Source organism: Bos javanicus, chromosome 6 (assembly GCF_032452875.1).
Source record: "Bos javanicus breed banteng chromosome 6, ARS-OSU_banteng_1.0, whole genome shotgun sequence".
Taxonomy (NCBI): domain Eukaryota; kingdom Metazoa; phylum Chordata; class Mammalia; order Artiodactyla; family Bovidae; genus Bos; species Bos javanicus.
Window position 1 is genome coordinate 86,042,067 of NC_083873.1, and position 21,010 is coordinate 86,063,076.

The window sequence follows — 21,010 nt, forward strand, 5'->3', positions numbered from 1 at the left end:
TTCCAGGATGGAAATTAGCATATCCCAAAATGTTCTCCATGAAACACTAAAACACTAGAATGAAGAAACACTACAGATACTCACACACACATTTCCGTGGTGAAATAAATTTGGGAAATATTGCATATCCTTTGGATATGCTAAATAGCCATTGACATATTACATTAACAATGCCAACAAGTCTTGTAGTAAAGAAAAGTATTTTACTTTTCCATAGTTATTTGACTACCAAAATCTTTTTAATACAGTGTTTACCATGGAACACATTTGGACAAAATTTGTAATAAAATTATTAGGTGTTGAGAATAGCAGAAATACAGTTTACATTTCACCAAAGCTCATAATTCTCTCTTCTTGGTGGGTACACACATCAAATTACTTATGAAATAAAGTCAGAATATTTACATAAATTTGAGTAATAACATGGATACATATTAAAACTTGATTACAAGCTAGTTTATGCATGTCATTTGCATAAAGATAATTGTTTTGTGTTCTTTTAAGTTTAGTGAAAGTTCCAAAGAGCGCTCTAAACCATCTAAACAAACACACCCTCATAAGACAAGAGAGCAGTTTGCAAAATTTGGACAAGCTTCTGCAAATCCACATGGTAACCATGGTCATCATGGACTCCAAAGATATTCCACAATCTCCTCTTCCCCCACCGCCCACATAGTCCATCACCCAGACCTACTCCAACATCTAAGAATATTATCAACCCCAGTTCTCAAGCTCCACTGCTACTTCTAGTGCTCCTCCAACAGCAACCACCAAGGCTTCCACTGCCCCTACCAGCAAAACTACAGGCTTTGCATCCAGCACCACAGCTCCCAGCACCCTCCAACCCAAGGCCACCACATGTGCTGCAGCAGCTGGTACTGCCCCTGCCCCTGATCCTGGCACTGCCCCTGCCCCTGATGCCAGCACTGCCCCGATCCCTGATGCTGGCACTGCCCCTCCCCCTAGTGCTGGCACTGCCCCTGCCCTGATGCTGACAACCAGCAACAACAGATTCCATAAATTCTAGAACTAAGATGACAAATGTACCAATCACAAGAAGACAAAGGCAAATCAAGGTAAACCACATTTTCCAAAATATTTTCTAACCAAATAGGTTTGTGTGCATGGTGTGTGTGTGTGTGTGTGTGTGTGTTTGCCACATCAAAGAGAAAGATAAATAGTTTCAAAATCTGCCATATGCATCAGCCAGCCATGTAGCATAATGGATAAGGGATCTGATTTCAAAATCTGCCATAGGATTAGAAACTCTTATTTCTCTTTATTTCAGAAATTAAATCTGGTCTCCTTGAGTGGATAGGTTAGAACTATAACCCAATGCTAGCAGATTCCTATAAAATAAAAGAACGAAAGATTCACCAAATGAGTATGTATTTCTACTATCTTCCCCCATTGCTAAAATGTTTTATTTTCCAGGAAAAAAAAATGACTTTTAACTAGGGCCTTAGTAAATAAAAGTTAGTGTATACTTTAAAGTTTACAAAATCTCACAAGTGTGCATTTGATATAGAGGAGTGCTCCTCTCACTCTTTCAGGACCTCCTGGCTTTAATAAGAAAAAGGATGAAATATTTTAGTAAATAGTGTGATTAACTTTAGAATAGAAATAGAAACTAAACCACAACCCATAGAAGACCTCTCTTGCTATAAACATTGACTGAAACACACATCATGATATAATATGATTCTTAAGAAAGAATATCAAAGAAATAAGCTGCTGCTGCTACTAAGTCGCTTCAGTCATGTCCGACTCTGTGCGACCCCACAGACGGCAGCCCACCAGGCTCCCCCGTCCCTGGGATTCTCCAGACAAGAACACTGGAGTGGGTTGCCATTTCCTTCTCCAATGCAGGAAAGTGAAAAATGAAAGTGAAGTCGTTCAGTCGTGTCTGACTCTTCTCGACCCCATGGACTGCAGCTTCCCAGGCTCCTCCGTCCATGGGACTCTCCAGGCAAGAGTACTGGAGTGGGGTGCCATTGCCTTCTCCGAAAGAAATAAGAGAATATCGTATATTACTCCTATTTTTGAATATCGGTACTCCCAATTCCGAATATAAATAAGGAGAATTATCCCAATTATATAGTATAAAAATCACACAGACAGATGCCAATTGTAGAACACTTAGAAAAATTCTGACACTATTACTGCATCAAATACTCCTTGTACTGAATTTCATTTAATAATCAGAGCCTCACTATAAAGGAAGATTATCATTGTCTCCTTTTTAAAGCTGAGGAAATTGAGGCTATGAGAATTTATGTGACTTTCTAAAGATCACAAGTATAAATGGTAGACCAGTTTTCAAATTTACATCCATTTAACTCCCTGGTCCCAGCTTCAAATGTCCCACCCAGCATTGGGCTATTTTAAATCACATGAAGATTGAAGAACTTGTGTGCTATTAATTAATGGCTTGTGGTATTTTGTATTGCTTTGTTTTTACAGATCCTGAAAAACAGAATACTGCTGTGTTTATGATCATCATCATCTCTCACTATTTTAGCTTTAACAAAAATATAGAAAAATACACCAAAATATATGGATATGGGTTCTTACTGCTTCTTCTTTAGTTTCACTTTACTTTAAAAACTATCAAAGATAACTTGATTTATGCATTTGATCACATGTGTATTGGTCTCTTCTTTACTTCTCTGTAGAATGTCACCAGTATTACTGGTACCTTTACTCTTTCAGTTGGTTCTATAACACCAAAGTATGTGTCCAGAAAAAAGAAATTTTTTGAAGTCACCCCATATAACACTATGTTAAAATATTATAAAGTTGAGAAACTACTTTTGATATAAAATACCAGTGTATTTAGTCATGACCAATTACATATATATAATTCACATAAAATATAATTCTATACATACATATATATATATGTATACAAAAAAATTGCAACCATAATAAAAAAAAAGTACAAAGAAGAGTTGTAAATACAGCCCTGCACTCTAGGAGATCATAGTCTGGTAGGATATATTTTCAAAAAGCATAGAAAGAATAAACAAGTTTAATTTCTCCAGATGTACAGGTATTCTTTTTCTGAAATCTCCAACATTATTACTTCTTCCAAAGGGGCAGTTTCTCCAGAGACTGTTCAACAGAAACTTTGTATTATTCTGTGAATCATTGCATCTGATAACATATTAATTCAATTCCTAGTTGATAAATCATTCAACTGATTTAGTAAAAATTTACCTAGATCTAGGTCAGAGAACAGAAGAATAAAAATATAAATATAAATAACTCAATCACTATTCCTCAAAGATTCAAGTGCCAAATAACTAAATAACTACCTAAGGAATCTGTAGTAAATACTGTATGTAAAGGCACAAACAGGAATGAGCAAACAGGGGAAGAGATGTTTATTCCCCTTTAAGGAGAGCAAACATTTGTGGAAAAACAATTACAGGAGACACAGATTATCAAAAACTCTTGGTATCAAAGGATTGAAAGTGACTTCAGTAGCTATTGAGACACAACCTACTCCTGAAGGAGTAGGAAGAAAAGTTCAGCTAACTAACTTTGGCCCTATGATTAGGGCCACAAAAAGTAATCCACAGAAAGTAGTACAGAGTTTCACTGAGAAGATCAAAGAAAAACAAAGTTTCCTGACAGACATGAAAAGGAAAGGAATAATTTTAACAGGGAGAAAATAGGCAGGAGGATCACAGCTGGATAAAAACACAACAAGCTCATGCAGTTAAGAGAGCAAATGGAGGACTTTCTTGGTGGTCCAGTGGTTGAGACTTTGACTTCCAATGCAAGAGGTGAAGGTCTGATTCCTGGTTGGGGAGCTAAGCTCCCACATGCCTCCTGGCCAAAAAAACAAAACATAAAGCAAAAGTAATACTGTAACAAATTCAAAAGGCCTTTTTAAAAAATGGTCCACATAAACAAAAATTTTTTAAGAGAGAAAATGACATTTACGTTCATATCTTCCAAATATTTATTATGCGTACACAACATCCCAGGACTGTGAGGAATAAAAGCATACCACACTGTCAAGACAGAAGTCAGCCATGAACATAAGATATACTTAGAAAAATGGATATCAGAACAGGAAGTTATAATCATATTATCAAGAGTCAGGATTATTAATTTGTTTGCTGCCGCTAAGTCACTTCAGTTGTGTCCGACTCTGTGTGACCCCACAGACAGCAGCCCACCAGGCTCCGCTGTCCCTGGGATTCTCCAGGCAAGAATACTGGAGTGGGTTGCCATTTCCCTCTCCAATGCATGCAAGTGAAAAGTGAAAGTGAAGACGCTCAGTCATATCCGACTCTCAGCAACCCCATGGACTGCAGCCTTCCAGGCTCCTCCATCCATGGGATTTTCCAGGCAAGAGTACTGGAGTGGGGTGCCATTGCCTTGTTTAGTTCTATAGAAAAGGGAAAAAAATCAATGAAGGTTTTACTGCAGAAGATTATTGCAGAAAATACACCTTATGAATAATAAAGTTAATTGATTTCTTATGCAAGCCAAACTCTGTTCTAAGAACTTGATGTAAAACTACTTAATACTCACCATAACCTTATAAAATGATTCCCATTATTATTGACACTCTAGAGACAGGGAAGGGCTTCCCAGCTAGCTCAATGATAAAGAACCCATCTGTTAATAAAAGAGACACAGGAGACACAGGTTCGATCCCTGGGTCAGGAAGATCACCTGGAAAAAGAAATGTCAGCCCACTCTAGTATTCTTGCCTGGAGAATCCCATGGACAGAGGAGGCTGTCATGCTACAGTCTGTGAGGGTCACACAGAGTCAGACATGACTTAGAGACTGAACAACAGAGACAGGAAAACAGAGGCACACAGAAGCTAATCAAGGAAAGGTAGAAGGTGAATAAAGAGCAGGCACCAGTTTGGCTAACATAGCCCATGACTTTCACTTCTCCCACTGGAAGTGCCTAGCATGCTATTATGGAGAAACAACTTTAAAATCTATTGTTATGGGCAAGTTTCTTTGTGTTCTGCTTATCCTGGAGTTTTATAAGATAAAGTTTCTTTCAACCAGGAGTCCACAAACTCCACATTAGTGTAGTTCGTATTGTCTTTATCATCAGCAATAACTCAGAGCACACTTTCAAAACAAATTTTCCTGTATATTTATTTATTACCTTACTGTTTTTTGTTTTTTTTTTTAAAGAAGAGAGTGAGAAAGATGAAGAGAGAAGAATAACAAAGGTGGGAGGGGTGTGATGGGGAGAGACTTGAGAGAGAAAAGCGGGAGGAGGAGGAGGGAAGATTGGGAGAGGATCATAAGAGAAGCCCATGCTTAGACCAGAAGAAAGAGAAAGCAGATAGAAAGAGAGCAATCAGAGCTGAGAGAACTATGAAACATTGCATAAAATCCAAGGGGAGGAAAAGGTTTAAGAAAGCTTTAAATACTTCTGAGAAGAAAAAAGAAGGGAAAAAATGAGAAATACAAGGAGCACACAAACAAAATATTTAGAAATAAGAGTCTCACCATGGTTCAAATAATAAAAAATAAAATAGTTCAGGGGTGAAAAGTTAGTAAACGAAAAAAGAGATTTTTAAATTAAAAAGTCCAAAAAGAGACAGGCTATGGCTTGAAAGAAAGGTGCAATCAGGATCATAATTTGGTATTATGAAAGATGAATCAAGAGTTATATCCAGTTGAAATGAGATATTGAATGTTTAATTCTAAAAAGGGATAATTACCTGTGTGGAGATCAAGATCACTCCCATGAGAAGAAGAGAGTTAGTCTGCCACCCCAAGCCATTACTGCTTGTCTTTGGTAGAAATGAGCATTTTCTAAGTTGGGGGCTCAAATAAGGGAAGCGGTCCTTTGAATTCTACCCCTGGTCCTGACTGGGGTGGATCACAGAAGAAATGCAGTTTGGGCTTTTTTTTCCAGGCAGGAATCCCTCTTTCTTCTTTGCACACTCCAATCATTCTGAGACCATCGTTGGCATAGTCCTTTCCATCTTGACAATTATATGCCACTGTCAAGAGACCCAAGTTCAGGAACCTCCGTTGGATCTCTCTTCCACCCATGGATGAGATCTTTCAAGTCTTTCTAGTCTGATGGATGGTAGCATTTCTCAATGATCCTAAAAAATCACACCTGAGGTCTACAGTGGCTAAGGGCTTCCACGGTGGTGCAGCAGTTAAGTCTCCCCACTTCCATGGCAGGGAGCATGGGGTTCAATACCAGGTGGGAGCAAATCCCACATGATATGTGGCGTGCCAAAAAATAATTAATTAATTAGAGCTTAAAAATGAAAAAGTCATAATTAATTAATAAAACTGCATCTTGCAGAAAACAGAAGGAACTAGATTTTCCAAGGTGAAGACTGTTTCTTTACAAGGAACAAATGTGCCCTCTCAAATGGTAGCTGTTAATTCTTCCTTGCCTCTCAATCGCAGGGAAATTGTTGAATTTGTCATTCTCCTGGCTGTTGCTTCCCAATTAGTATTCCCAATGATTTACTTGAACTTCCTTATAAAAAGAAGGTTTACACTTCCTCTAGTTTCTGGAGAAGGGAATGGCAACTCACTCCAGTATTCTTGCCTGGAGAATTCTATGGACAGAAAAGCCTGGCAAGCTACAGTTGTCATGGGGTGGCAAAGAGTTGAACAGGACTGAGTGACTAACACGTACATACACATACTAGTTGCTATAAGAATTGCAGGTCATACCTGCATTTATAGTTAAAATTCTTTAAAGTATTTTATCTAGTTTACAGAAGAAAAAACATACACAACCATATTTAACAAGAATTTTTTAAAAAATAAAATAAAATTGTAACAAAGAAAATATATTTTGGATATTAAGATAAAGACAGGAATATTTCCCAGGAGAGATCTTAAAAGGGAAACTGATTTGTTTGGTTATATGATTGGAGTTATCAATCTAGCAAAACTAATTAAAAGGGAAATTGCATACTTAATTACATTCACAGACTGAAGATATTCAGGTTTTACTGTGAAGATTCCTTTCAAGTTTACAATAGAATAATAAACTCCCTTATTCACAATAAATGAGAAATTTGCTCATGGTACTGAATACAAGGAAAGATGTTGTCCATAAAACAAAATCACGATTTGGCTTTATGGACATTGTGAATATTTTTTATCTGATTGGATTTTTCTTTCAACTTTGGCTATTTGGAATCTCAGAGAAAAAACGTGTAGCCAGCTTTCAGAACTTTAGGGTCTGAATCTATGCTGTGTGAATTGGAGCTATAGCATGTCTTCAATCTATAAAGCCTGGTATTAATTCCACCTCACAGAACTAGACTTCTTTAGTCCACCAGACTATGTTTTCTCTCCAGGCCCAATGGCGTCACTGCCTAAGTTCTGATTACAAACACTTTCCTAGAAATTTTTTAAAGTAATCTGTATATTTGAAAGCATGATACATATTTAAAGTGATACATGACACATGTTTTGGGGTTAATAAAGCCAAAAAGCCAAAACATCTATTTCTAAGTAATCTAAGATAAATATATTCATAGTCTTTGCATAGTTCCATAGAAAAAATGCTTACTACTGCACAGAAAGGCAACAGACTTCAAATATACTACTGAATTACTGAGTTTAATTCTGCTCAATCTAATTAAGTCAGGAAAATATTTTCCATTTGCTGCTTAAGTCTGTACACTAACAGTAGTGTGACTCTACTATCACCTTGACTTTCCTTTGACTAGAGACATTAGCTCATTTAGGTACTGTTCTATTCACTCATCCAGGAACTTTTCAATCCATAAATTAATTAAAGTTTAACTTGAATGATTGTTTCTGTTTCGTAACAGACATGTGCTTCTGTTAGCTTGTCTTGTTCTTTTGTTGGTTACACTCCCCCTCAAGAATTGTCTCAGTATTGCCAGTGTTCATTCTAAATCCTTCAGCACCAATGATCCATTCCAACAGAGACCACACTTCGATCTGAAGCACTTGGTTAATAAATATATTGGCATCTAAACAAGAAAAGAGATTCATCTTCTAAGAAGCTAGATCATTGTTAGAGAAAAAAGTAGTTTATTGAACTTTCCACTTAAACTTTGAAGTTGAACCATCTTCACTATTTGGGTACGTTATTGTTCACTAACTGACTACAGGCTAAGATTAGCAAAATGGTAACATGGCTTATTCTCCATTGACATTCTTCATTATGTCATTAGAATTTTTAAGGCAGTTCATACAAAGCAAATGAAATGAAGTACAATTATTTAAAACAAGGATCAACTCTCAAAATGAGGCTTCTTTGTTCCTACACCACCTATGAGTTTCAAAATATTTTTTAAAACAAACATTTCAATATCCTGTGACTTTAAAAACCAGCACTGCATCAAACACCAGTAGGGGGTCAAACAAGTAGTGAATGAGTGGATGAATGGATAAAGGAATAACTAAACTCCATGACATCAAAATTATAAATATCCACATTCTTTTATTTATTTATTTATTTGTGTGTGTGTGTTTAGTTTAATTTTATTTTATTTTTAAACTTTAAAATATTGTATTAGTTTTGCCAATCATTGAAATGAATCCGCCACAGGTATACATGTGCTCCCTATCCTGAACCCTCCTCCCTCCTCCCTCCCCATACCATCCCTCTGGGTCGTCCCAGTGCACCAGCCCCAAGCATCCAGCATCATGCATCAAACCTGTACTGGCAACTCGTTTCGTACATGATATTATACATGTTTCCATACCATTCTCCCAAATCTTCCCACTCTCCCTCTCCAGCAGAGTCCATAAGACTGTTCTATACATCAGTGTCTCTTTTGCTGTCTTGTACACAGGATTATTGTTACCATCTTTCTAAATTCCATATATATGTGTTAGTATACTGTATTGGTGTTTTTCTTTCTGGCTTACTTCACTCTGTATAATAGGTTCCAGTTTCATCCACCTCATTAGAACTGATTCAAATGTATTCTTCTTAATGGCTGAGTAATACTCCATTGTGTATATGTACCACAGCTTTCTTATCCATTCATCTGCTGATGGACATCTAGGTTGCTTCCATGTCCTGGCTATTATAAACAGTGCTGCGATGAACACTGGGGTACATGTGTCTCTTTCCCTCCTGGTTTCCTCAGTGTGTATGCCCAGCAGTGGGATTACTGGATCATAAGGCAGTTCTATTTCCAGTTTTTTAAGGAATCTCCACACTGTTCTCCATACTGGCTGTACTAGTTTGCATTCCCACCAACAGTGTAAGAGGGTTCCCTTTTCTCCACACCCTCTCCAGCATTTATTGCTTGTAGACTTTTGGATCGCAGCCATTCTGACTGGTGTGAAATGGTACCTCATAGTGGTTTTGATTTGCATTTCTCTGATAATGAGTGATGTTGAGCATCTTTTCATGTGTTTGTTAGCCATCTGTATGTCTTCTTTGGAGAAATGTCTATTTAGTTCTTTGGCCCATTTCTTGATTGGGTCATTTATTTTTCTGGAGTTGAGCTGTAGGAGTTGCTTGTATATTTTTGAGATTAGTTGTTTGTCAGTTGCTTCATTTGCTATTATTTTCTCCCATTTTTGAAGGCTGTCTTTTCACCTTGCTAATAGTTTCCTTTGTTGTGAAGAAGCTTTTAAGTTTAATTAGGTCCCATTTGTTTATTTTTGCTTTTATTTCCAATATTCTGGGAGGTGGGTCATAGAGGATCCTGCTGTGATGTATGTCAGAGAGTGTTTTGCCTACATTCTCCTCTAGGAGTTTTATAGTTTCTGGTCTTACGTTTAGATCTTTAATCCATTTTGAGTTTATTTTTGTGTATGGTGTTAGAAAGTGTTCTAGTTTCATTCTCTTACAAGTGGTTGACCAGTTTTCCTAGCACCACTTGTTAAAGAGATTGTCTTTTCTCCATTGTATATTCTTGCCTCCTTTGTCAAAGATAAGGTGTCCATATGTGCGTGGATTTATCTCTGGGCTTTCTATTTTGTTCCATTGATCTATATTTCTGTCTTTGTGCCAGTACCATACTGTCTTGATAACTGTGGCTTTGTAGTAGAGCCTGAAGTCAGGTAGGTTGATTCCTCCAGTTCCATTCTTCTTTCTCAAGATACCTTTGGCTATTCGAGGTTTTTTGTATTTCCATACAAATTGTGAAGTTATTTGTTCTAGCTCTGTGAAGAATACCGTTGGTAGCTTGATAGGGATTGCATTGAATCTATAGATTGCTTTGTGTAGTATACTCATTTTCACTATATTGATTCTTCCAATCCATGAACATGGTATATTTCTCCATCTATTAGTGTCCTCTTTGATTTCTTTCACCAGTGTTTTATAGTTTTCTACATATAGGTCTTTAGTTTCTTCAGGTAGATATATTCCTAAGTATTTTATTCTTTCCGTTGCAATGGTGAATGGAATTGTTTCCTTAATTTCTCTTTCTGTTTTCTCATTATTAGTGTATAGGAATGCAAGGGATTTCTGTGTGTTGATTTTATATCCTGCAACTTTACTATAATCATTGATTAGTTCTAGTTAATTTTCTGGTGGAGTCTTTAGGGTTTTCTATGTAGAGGATCATGTCATCTGCAAATAGAGTTTTACTTCTTCTTTTCCAATTTGGATTCCTTTTATTTCCTTTTCTGCTCTGATTGCTGTGGCCAAAACTTCCAAGACTATGTTGAATAGTAATGGGGAAAGTGGGCACCCTTGTCTTGTTCCTGACTTTAGAGGAAATGCTTTCAATTTTTCACCATTGAGGATAATGTTTGCTGTGGGTTTGTCATATATAGCTTTTATTATGTTGAGGTATGTTCCTTCTATTCCTGCTTTCTGGAGAGTTTTTATCATAAATGGGTGTTGAATTTTGTCAAAGGCTTTCTCTGCATCTATTGAGATAATCATATGGTTTTTATTTTTCAATTTGTTAATGTGGTGTATTGCATTGATTGGTTTGCAGATATTGAAGAATCCTTGCATCCCTGGGATAAAGCCCACTTAGTCATGGTGTATGATCTTTTTAATGTGTTGTTGGATTCTTATTGCTAGAATTTTGTTAAGGATTTTTGCATCTATGTTCATCAGTGATATTGGCCTGTAGTTTTCTTTTTTTGTGGGATCTTTGTCAGGTTTTGGTATTAGGGTGATGGTGGCCTCATAGAATGAGTTTGGAAGTTTATCTTCCTCTGCAATTTTCTGGAAGAGTTTGAGCAGGATAGGTGTTAGCTCTTCTCTAAATTTTTGGTAGAATTCAGCTGTGAAGCCATCTGGACCTGGGCTTTTGTTTGCTGGAAGATTTTTGATTACAGTTTCAATTTCCGTGCTTGTGATGGGTCTGTTAAGATTTTCTATTTCTTCCTGGTCCAGTTTTGGAAAGTTGTACTTTTCTAAGAATTTGTCCATTTCTTCCACGTTGTCCATTTTATTGGCATATAATTGTTGATAGTAGTCTCTTATGATCCTTTGTATTTCTGTGTTGTCTGTTGTGATCTCTCCATTTTCATTTCTAATTTTATTGATTTGATTTTTCTCCCTTTGTTTCTTGATGAGTCTGGCTAATGGTTTGTCAATTTTATTTGTCCTTTCAAAGAACCAGCTTTTGGCTTTGTTGATTTTTGCTATGGTCTCTTTTGTTTCTTTTGCATTTATTTCTGCTCTAATTTTTAAGATTTCTTTCCTTCTACTAACCCTGGGGTTCTTCATTTCTTCCTTTTCTAGTTGCTTTAGGTGTAGAGTTAGGTTATTTATTTGACTTTTTTCTTGTTTCTTGAGGTATGCCTGTATTGCTATGAACTTTCCCCTTAGGACTGCTTTTAAAGTGTCCCACAGGTTTTGGGTTGTTGTGTTTTCATTTTCATTCGTTTCTATGCAAATTTTGATTTCTTTTTTGATTTCTTCTGTGATTTGTTGGTTATTCAGCAGCATGTTGTTCAGCCTCCATATGTTGGAATTTTTAATAGTTTTTCTCCTGTAATTGAGATCTAATCTTACTGCATTGTGGTCAGAAAAGACGCTTGGAATGATTTCCTTTTTTTTTTTTTTTTGAATTTACCAAGGCTAGATTTATGGCCCAGGATGTGGTCTATCCTGGAGAAGGTTCCATGTGTGCTTGAGAAAAAGGTGAAATTAATTGTTTTGGGATGAAATGTCCTATAGATATAAATTAGGTCTAACTGGTCTATTGTATCATTTAAAGTTTGTGTTTCCTTGTTAATTTTCTGTTTAGTTGATCTTTCCATAGGTGTGAGTGGGGTATTAAAGTCTCCCACTATTATTGTGTTATTGTTAATTTCTCCTTTCATACTTGTTAACATTTGTCTTACATATCGTGGTGCTCCCGTGTTGGGTGCATATATATTTATAATTGTTATATCTTCTTCTTGGATTGATCCTTTGATCATTATGTAGTGACCATCTTTGTCTCTTTTCACAGCCTTTGTTTTCAAGTTTATTTTATCTGATATGAGTATTGCTACTCCTGCTTTCTTTTGGTCCCTATTTGCATGGAAAATCTTTTTCCAGCCCTTCTCTTTCAGTCTGTTTGTGTCCCCTGTTTTGAGGTGGGTCTATGTTCAAGACAACATATGTAGGGGTCTTGTTTTTGTATCCATTCAGCCAGTCTTTGTCTTTTGGTTGGGGCATTCAACCCATTTACGTTTAAGGTAATTACTGATAAGTGTGATCCTGTTGCCATTTACTTTATTGTTTAGGGTTCGAATTTATACACCGTTTTTGTGTTTCCTGTCTAGAGAATATCCTTTAGTATTTGTTGGAGAGCTGGTTTGGTGGTGCAGAATTCTCTCAGCTTTTGCTTGTCTGAAAAGCTTTTGATTTCTCCTTCATATTTGAATGAGATCCTTGCTGGGTACAATCATCTGGGCTGTAGGTTATTTTCTTTCATCATTTTAAGTATGTCTTGCCATTCCCTCCTGGCTTGAAGAGTTTCTATTGAAAGATCAGCTGTTATCCTGATGGGAATCCCCTTGTGTGTTATTTGTTGTTTTTCCCTTGCTGCTTTTAATATTTGTTCTTTGTGTTTGATCTTTGTTAATTTGATTAATATGTGTCTTGGGGTGTTTCGCCTTGGGTTTATCCTGTTTGGGACTCTCTGGGTTTCTTGGACTTGGGTGATTATTTCCTTCCCCATTTTAGGGAAGTTTTCAACTATTATCTCCTCAAGTATTTTCTCATGGTCTTTCTTTTTGTCTTCTTCTTCTGGGACTCCTATGGTTCGAATGTTGTAGCGTTTAATATTGTCCTGGAGGTCTCTGAGATTGTCCTCATTTCTTTTAATTCGTTTTTCTTTTATCCTCTCTGATTCATTTATTTCTATCATTCTATCTTCTAATTCACTAATCCTATCTTCTGCCTCTGTTATTCTACTATTTGTTGCCTCCAGAGTGTTTTTAATTTCATTTATTGCATTATTCATTATATATTGACTCTTTTTTATTTCTTCTAGGTCCTTGTTAAACCTTTCTTGCATCTTCTGAATCCTTGTCTCTAGGCTATTTATCTGTGATTCCATTTTGATTTCAAGATTTTGGATCAATTTCACTATCATTATTTGGAATTCTTTATCAGGTAGATTCCCTATCTCTTCTTCTTTTGTTTGGTTTGGTGGGCATTTATCCTGTTCCTTTATCTGCTAGGTATTCCTCTGTCTCTTCATCTTGTTTAAATTGCTGATTTTGGGGTGTCCTTTCTGTATTCTGGCAGTTTGTGGAGTTCTCTTTATTGTGGCGTTTCCTTGCTGTGTGTGGGTTTGTACAGGTGGCTTGTCAAGGTTTCCTGGTTAGGGAAGTTTGTGTCGGTGTTCTGGTGGGTGGAGCTGTATTTCTTCTCTCTGGAATGCAATGAAGTGTCCAGTAATGAGTTATGAGATATCTATGGTTTGGGGGTGACTTTGGGCAGCCTGTATCTTGGAGCTCAGGGCTCCTTTGTTGCTGGAGAATTTGCTTGGTATGTCTTGCCCTGGAACTTGTTGGCCCTTGTGTGGTGCTTGGTTTCAGTGTAGGTATGGAGGCGTTTGATGAGCTCCTGTCAATTAATGTTCCTTGGAGTCAGGAGTTCCCTGGAGTCAGGGTTTGGATTTAAGCCTCCTGCTTCCAGTTATTGGTCTTATTTTTACAGTAGTTTCAAAACTTCTCCTTCTATACAGCACCATTGATAAAACATCTACATTAAAGATGAAAAGTTTCTCTACCATGAGGGTCACCCAGAGAGGTTCACAGCGTTACATGGAGAAGAGAAGAGGGAGGAGGGAGTTAGAGGTGACCCGAATGAGATGAGGTGGAATCAATAGAGGAGAGAGTGGGCTAGCCAGTAATCACTTCCTTATGTGCACTCCACAACTGGACCGCTCAGAGATGTTCATGGAGCTATACAGAGAAGAGAAGAAGGAGGAAGGAGACAGAGGTGGCCAGGAGGATAAAAAGGGGGAATGAAAAGGAAGGAGACAGATCCAGCCAGTAATCAGTTCCCTAAGTGTTCTCCACCGTCTGGAACACAAAGAAATTCACAGAGTTGGGTAGTGTAGAGAGGAGTTAGGGAGGAGACACAGTCGACCTGATGGAGAAAAAGGAGAGTCCAAAGGGAGAGAGAGCAGTCAAGCCAGTAATCTCGCTCCCTAGTGAAAAATGGGTACTGAAGATTGGGTTCTTAAAGGTACAAAATTGGTAACAAATACATAAAAGCAAAAATTAAAAATCTAGAGTAGAGTTTGGAATTTCAAAAATACGATGTTAAAGAAAAGAAGAAGGAAAAGAAAGAGAAAAAATGAACAAACAAAAACAAACAAGGTCGCAAAAACTATAAAGAAAATATAGGTACAAAATTGATAACTAATACCAAAAAGCAAAATTTAAAAATCTAGAGTAGAGTTTTGAATTTCAAAAATACAATGTTAAAAAAAAGAAGAAGAAGAAGAAAGAGAGGGGAAAAAAAGAAAACAAACAAAAACAAACAAAGTCGCAAAAATTATAAAGAAAATACAGGTACAAAATTGATATCAAATACTAAAAAGCACAAATTAAAAATCTAGAGTAGGGTTTGGAATTTCAGATATACAATGTTATATAAAAGAAGAAGAGAAAGAAACATAGAGAAAAAAAGTCACAGAAATTATAAAAAAAAACTATAGGTACAAAATTGATAACAAATACCAAAAAGCTAAAATTAAAAATCTAGAGTAGAGTTTGGAATTTCAAAAACACAATGTTAAAGAAAAGAAGAAGAAGAAAAAAAAAAAACAAGGTCAAAAAATTATAAAATATATATATATGAAGTTTGCTGTAAAAAAAAATAGGGTCTTTTTTTTTTGCAAAGTAATAGGTTATAAAAGTGAAAATTAAAGGAACAATAGAGGACTTAAATTTTTTTTAAAAAAAAAGAAAGAATGATTGTAAAAATAGTAAAAATATATCTAGGACTTTCTCTGGTTTTGTTGTGAGTATTGTGGGTTCAGTTCATTTTTGGCTAGTTCCTTGGTCCGACTTATATTTCTCAAGATCTATAGGCCCCTTCCTATGTAGTCAGTAGTAACCACAGGGTTTTAATCTATTGCCCGTAGCTTCCAAGGCGGTTCCCTCTGTTATAGCTTCTTCTGTTTGCTGGTCTCTTCAGTGTCTGGTTTCCACCCTGACACAAAGAGGACGGTGGAGGACACTTTTTTTTTTTTTTTTTAGGCTCACTGTACAGTCATGCTGTGGGGAGGGAGGGAGGGATGCTGCAAACAAAAAACACTGGCGTGTGCTCGCAGTGCCTCAGCCACACGGCGCGTGTGGCCTCCCTGCCCACACTGCTCAAGCTCTAGGTTGCTCCACTGGGAACTATCCGTGGCCAGCCCTGGGCTGACTGCACCTCCCAGGTCCAAGCCGCTCAGGTTCGGGCACTCGGGTAGTCCTCAGAGGTGCAGACTCGGTTGGGCCTGCGTTTTGTGCCCTTCCCAGGTCCAAGCAGCTCAGGTGATGAGGTGTTTGGCGAGCATGATTGCTGCGACTTATCACCTCCCCACTGCTCGGTTATCTAGGTGTACAACCGGAGCACCTTCTCAGGCAGATGTTGACCGTCCAGACCCCCAAGAAGTTTTAGTTAGCAAAGAAGCCTGCTTAGAGTTTTATAGATAATGTCTCTCTGGGACTGCAATTTCCCCCTTCTGGTTCTGGCTGCCTGTCACCGGAGGGGGAAGGTCTGCAGCCGGCTATCTCTGTTCAGTCCTTTGTTCTGTGCGCGGGCCTGGCGGTGTCTTAGGTTAGGGCTGGCTTTTCGCGTGCTAGATATCCCACAGTCTGGTTTGCTAGCCCAAATTATTTCGCTCAGATAGTGCTCAGGTTATTCAGGCCAGATCCTTACTCTAAGCGATGCAGCCCCCACTTGCTAGTGGCGTGTGCAGGCGTCTGTGCTGCTTCTCTGCTGGGGGAGTTACCGTAGGGCTCGCAATCTGTGGGTTTTAATTGTTTATTTATTTTTCCTCCCTGTTATGTTGCCCTCTGTGCTTCCAAAGCTTGGCACAGATTCGGCAGTGAGAAGGTTTCCTGGTGTTTGGAAACTTCTCTCTTTTTAAGACTCCCTTCCTGGGACGGAACTCCGTCCCTCCCTCTTTGTCTCTTTTTTTGTCTTTTATATTTTTTCCTACCTCCTTTTGAAGACTTGGGTTGCTTTTCTGGGTGCCTGATGTCCTCTGCCGGCATTCAGAAGTTGTTTTGTGGAATTTACTCGGCATTTAAATGTTCTTTTGATGAATTTATGGGGGAGAAAGTGTTCTCCCCATCCTACTCCTCCGCCATCTTGGCTCCTCCCCTCCACATTCTTTTAAATGAAGAAATTGAGGCAAATGAGGTGAAATGACTTGTATGACATCAGCCAGCAAATAAATATGGATATTGGGCTTTGCAATAAAGTGACCTGGCTATAAATTCACTTGATTAATCTCTGCAGCACACTATGACACTTTGTGTCAGTAAGCTGATGAAGGTTATGTATTAATAGATTGGGGAAGCAACACGGAATCCTGGTTAAGTCAGTATTCAGGCCTCAAAGTGAGCAGACTTAGGTTCAGCAGTGCCTATGTCTAAAACGGAGGTGATAAAGGAAAGTATTTCACTCCATCCTGCCTTGTGATTTAACCTTTTAGAACATCCTCTCAGAATACTGTTTTAGTTCTTCATTGATAAAAAAAAGTTTCCTTTTAAATGTTCATTTAAGAATCTCTTAAATAATTTTAATATCTTGAAGCAATTACAAACATAGAGAATTAAAATGTGTTCAGATTGAGCCACTGCACAAATCTATTCTTCTTTCACCATTAGACTTTTCTCTTTGGCTATTTTCAAAACTAAGATCTAAATGCTAATCCAAGCACTCATTTTTCTTAACCTCACTCAACTAAACCATTGTTACATAAATGAGAGAAAAAAGAATGTATAGGATCAGTCATAGAGAAAGGCCCAAGCATACAGCAGTAATACAATTCCACTATCACAACTAAAAAAAAATATAAACTTAAAACACATAAGATATAACTTAGTGTTCCAGCAGTCTATCAGTATATTTGAGATGCTCTGAGCCTAACTGGCCATGGTAATGCATTTGGTATTTAATGACATTTATTTAATAATGAGGCTTCTCAGGTGGTGCTAGTGGTAAAAAGCCCACCTGCCAATGCAGGAGACACAAGAGATGCAGATCCCTGGGTGGGGAAGGTCCTCTGGAATCAGAAATGGCTACCCACTCCAGTATTCTTACCTGGAGAATCCCATGGACAGAGGAACCTGGCAGGCTACAGTCCATTGTGCCTCAAAGAGTCAGACACAACTGAAGCAACACGCATGTACACGCATTTAATAATGACTTCCAATTTTAATTCTAGATCATTCCCCCAAATTCTGTCTAGATTAGGTCAGAGTTTGAATTTTAAATGATTTGACTTTTTAGTTTCCCACATAATTTATTTAAATTTTAGATAAAATAGGAAATATGATGATAGTAACACATAGCAGAAGATGACTCATTAAAATTATTTGAAATCATTTTAATTATTTAAAATTAAATAATTTTTTTCTTTAAAATAGACAGTGGTGCACTCCAAGCTTCAGATTAATTTACCAAAGTGAAAGGACACTGAATTCAAGATATAATATATATTTCCTCAGGAAATACCAAATATTGAATGATTCAGTTCAGTCTATCAGTCATATCCGACTCTTTGTGACATGGACTGTAGCATGCCAGGCCTCCCTGTCCAGCACCAGCTCCCAGAGTTTGTTCAAACTCATGTCCATCAAGTCGGTGATGCCATCCAACCATTCCATCCTCTGTCATCCCCTTCTCCTGTCCTCACTCTTTCCCAGCATCAGGGTCTTTTCCAATGAGTCAGTTCTTCACATCAGGTGACCAAAATAATGACATTTCAGCTTCAACATCAGTCCTTCCAATGAATATTCATGATTTATTTCCTTTAGAATGGACTGATTGGATTTCCTTGCAATTCAAGAGACGCTCAGGAGTCTTCTCCAGCACCACAGTTCGAAGGCATCAATTCTTTGGCGCTCAGCCTTCTTTATGGTCCAACTCTCACATCCATACATGACCACTGGAAAAACCATAGCTTTGACTAGACAGACCTTTGTTGGCAAAATAATATCTCTGCTTTTTAATATTCTGTCTAGGTTGGTCAAAGATTTTCTTCCAAGGAGCAAGTGTCTTTTAATTTCATGGCTGCAGTCACCATCTGCAGTGATTTTGGAGCCCAAAAAAATAAAGTCTCGCACTGTTTCCATTGTTTCCCCATCTACTTGCCATGAAGTGATGGGACCAGATGTCATACTGTGGTGTAATGTTCACTTCATAAATGGCAGCCTTCTGAGGGTGCCCCTCCACATATGTTATGCTCTACTGTGATGCCATCCATCACTGTCAATCACAAACAATATGGTTATAGAAATATCAAGACGGATGAAGCTTCAGAATGAACTGAAGGTGCCATTGAAGAATCATATAATTAAAATTTTTGGTTTAAGAAATTCACAAATATCCAGAAAATCCTGCATGAATATAGATAAAAGAGTCCTTTATAAAAATATTCAAAGTGTCATTTCAAAGGAATGTCTGACCTCTAGGATAATCCATAAAGGGAGAGAAAATTTTAATTTGTGAAAAGAATTCAGTTGATAGCAGGAACTCTAAAGTGCCAGAGAAGAAGCCATTTCCCTCTTCTTTGCCTCTTTTGAATTCTCAGCTAGATTACATTTCCCAGCCTTCCCTGCATTTAGTTTTGGCCATGTACCTGAATTTCAGCCAATGAATGAAAACAGAAATGGACAATGTCACGTCTAAACACAGCCATAAATTCTTCCTGTGTGTTCCTTCAGGATTTCCCTTCCTGGTGCTAGAATGCTGATCCCCAGGCAAACCTTTATATTAATCACAAATTGAGGATAACAGAGCTGACATCATCTTTGTTCTCTAAATGGCTTCCTGCAAACAAGCCTTACCAGTTTTAACCCTGATGACCTATGATGTCAATAAAACATTGTATAAGCAAAAATTAAGTTCTGTTGTTCTGAGCTACTATGGTTTTGGTATATTCCTTCAGCCTTGCCTATTCTAACAATAAATTTGTATTCTATTTTGAAGTTGGGTAATACACTGACAAAGGAGAGTGAGAGGGAGGTAAGCAATGATTTACTAAACATTGGCAAGGTGAGGATAAAAAGAATGAGAGCATACTAGGCAGTGAAAAATTAGGTAAAACTGACATTTGCAATAACTTGGAAGACAAACCTTCCATGTGCCCACTGAGCCTATAACTCTAGGGCAGTGGATGAAAAAAGCTAGTGCTTCCTTTCCCATCTCCTTTGCATCAGTTAAATGAGTGTCAGATCATTTATTCTGTAAGTATATTTTTCTTGTATTTTGTGGGTTTTTATAAACTTTGCTAAATTTCAAGTTCCTAGACAGGTACAAATGTAGGGATGGAGGAAAGTAAGTAAATAAATTCTAAAATGTACGTATATGTTATTTTCTGAATCCTCCTTCATATTTGGTAAACAATCAGAACTATGTATATCAACAATTGATTGCATTGTATTCTTCACACTACAGCAGATTCTGAAGGGTTCTCACCTTTTATTTTACATCAGGGAATATATTCTCTATCCCAAAGAGAAGGATTTTGATAGAATATATATTATAGTATGAGATAGTCTAGGATAAAATGGAGTGGGATGGACTGGATAGGACACTGAGTACGTTGCACTTTGTAACTATTTATTTTGTTACATATGTGTATGTAGGTACATACTGGGCCATATTGTACTGGGCCAATAGTGTATTTCTTACTGCTATGCACCAATCTTAAATTTTCAAAGCAATGACAGCATATCTGAAAGAATATTACTTTTATGTTCTGCCATTAACTCTACACTGACTTCCAAGAGAAGAGATAGAGTTGATAGATTTCAAGAAAGACAAAAGCTCACTGGACTTGTATTCCAACTAAGATACAAGTGGGAATACTTGGGTAGAAAAGCTTAAAAGGTGTTTGTGGTTCTTCCCTGCCAAGTGAGATATCTGAATGAATGACTTAGAAACAGAATACATCAGGTTAATAGCAACCTTAAATTTGACACTTGAAGTGGACAAGAGAAAGGTAATTGGAAATGAGAGATAAGATAGAGAGAGATAAGAAGACACTGTAACAGAATGCAGTGAGCACAGCCCCTACCAAGCTGCAACTGCTGTGCATTATTACTCCCAGTCCTGTTGCCAGGAAATAGGTATTGCTCAGCCATTGGTTGGCGTTTCAGTTGGCTCCACCCACAAGCAATAACTGTCAATGAGGGACTATTAGAGAAATGATTCACCCAGTGGTGAGCAGTATAGTGGTCATCAGGTGGAGAGTGAGGTAAGAGGCATTCAGGCCTTCTCCCAGAGATTCTCCAGCTCACCCAGCCTTGGGCCAGTGGGTGAGCTCAAGGGCTTAGAGAACAGACTGGGCTATGGATTCCAAGACTCTAGAGCCCTCATCAGGGCCATACACTCAGCTTGGCAGCAGGCC

At 37.7% G+C, this 21,010-nt stretch overlaps 1 protein-coding gene across 3 annotated transcripts in view; it reads right to left on the reverse strand.

Annotated features, from left to right (window-relative positions):
• Positions 1-21,010, reverse strand: part of LOC133249654 (serine/arginine repetitive matrix protein 2-like) — a 215,312-nt gene that overhangs the window by 153,662 nt on the left and 40,640 nt on the right. The gene's annotated exons all lie outside the window — the stretch shown is intronic.